This window comes from Gymnoscopelus microlampas, assembly GCF_963454915.1.
Source record: "Gymnoscopelus microlampas genome assembly, chromosome: 14".
In the NCBI taxonomy this organism is placed as follows: Eukaryota; Metazoa; Chordata; class Actinopteri; order Myctophiformes; family Myctophidae; genus Gymnoscopelus; species Gymnoscopelus microlampas.
This window is the reverse complement of record NC_139951.1, coordinates 22,181,248-22,182,949: the sequence shown is the minus strand read 5'-3', so window position 1 is coordinate 22,182,949 and position 1,702 is coordinate 22,181,248.

The window sequence follows — 1,702 nt, the reverse complement described above, 5'->3', positions numbered from 1 at the left end:
CTCATATTCTCTGTTTTAATTTCAATTAGGCCTTGCACACATTCATGTGAAGGAAAAACAAATGCAATTCTTTTTTCCCCCTTAGGTGAGTCAGATTTGGACATTTCCATGCAATGAATCAGACCACAGTCAACTGTTAACTCAACCCCTGTAAGTTGGGCGCTGCCTTTTTCTCAAATACTTTTCTCAAATACTGTACACGCATGTACAGTTGACAGTTTGACCATGGGTATTCACACAGATGAGGCTGCTTAACTTGCTTCTCTCTCTTTTTCACTGTTTCATGGTTCTTCTTTCTGGTTCCTCAAATGAAACCCACCAGTGGGAAAACAGTTTACCATAACCGTATGCATTTCTGTCATAGCTTGCCTTTGTATTAAGAAAATGGCCACTTCCTCTTTTTAAGTTTGCAAACTAATTAAGAAAGTTACATTGTAGATCACAGGATGAATAAGCAAAAGTGGCCTTGTATAATCAGTGGATATACAGTATATACATATATTTTGACTTTTGGTATTTTTAGCTGATGCTGTACATGCAGTGACTAAAGCCTGATTTATGCTTGGTCATGAAATGGTATTGCACAGTGGAAATTGCTCATCTACAAGCTCAAAATGCTTTGGGACTGGGGAAATACATCTATTTACAGAAGAAGAAAAAAAATTGAAATTTTGGAAAATGTTGGCCTATAATGACACGCCCAAAATAGGGACACCAGATTGAAAGTGGTTAAAGGGCAGTCACAAGGCCACCACCGAAAGTTGTGGGAGGCCAGCTCATGTACAATGAGTCAGTCAACTGGAAACCAAATCTAGCCCACAAGAGAAAGTGGAAACTGAATTTATATTTGTATTTTTTTTGTCATAACAAAGTATAGGCTAAATTAGCTAATCAGATGAAGATGCTGATGATGTTGGAATATGGACTTCACATTCACATTGTAGGAAGTAGTTAAAGTTTTTGAGTGAACTTGTGGCAATAGCGGCTATGTCTTGTGTAAAACATGGGGGGAGTTTGCAACATATTTCAGTGGTTTCTTTTAACAGATAGTTCCACCAAGTAAAAAATAACTGTCTTTTCAGATTTTTCCCCAATTGCGAGCTTAACAAAAACTCAACTGATATCCCAGTACACTTAACATGATACAGCACGTCTCATAATGACAAGCACACCATTTTATGTACAATATATACAACATTTATTTTAATTATTAATATATATAAAATAGACAATGTACTTAAATTTTCACCATAGAAAAAATACAATAAATACAAAGACCATTTGTGTTTTGTAGTAGTACAAAACATCCAGCACAAATTTGACAGATCTGAGACGTTAAAATATTACTGAATAAATGCTATGCAACATTGATACTGATATAGCTAAATATAGTAACCCTATGATATCTCAAGGAGTATTTATCAACACAATATAATGTGTTATAATGCCTGCTTAAAAAAAATCATATTGCTATTTGAGGTCTGGTTCCCCCCACTGAAACCCAGCATACTGAAGTCTAGTTAGCATAGTTTGCATGAAATACAGTTTAAGGTTTTTAAGTTAATCACTCGCCGCATCAACTCTTTCCATCCTCTTCACTCACATAACCCTCAAATGCACTTCCTTTAGCCATCTTTCACCAACAACTACATATGTAGTATGTACTTTCTTCCATTCTTATTCCCATCGTTTATCTTCCTGT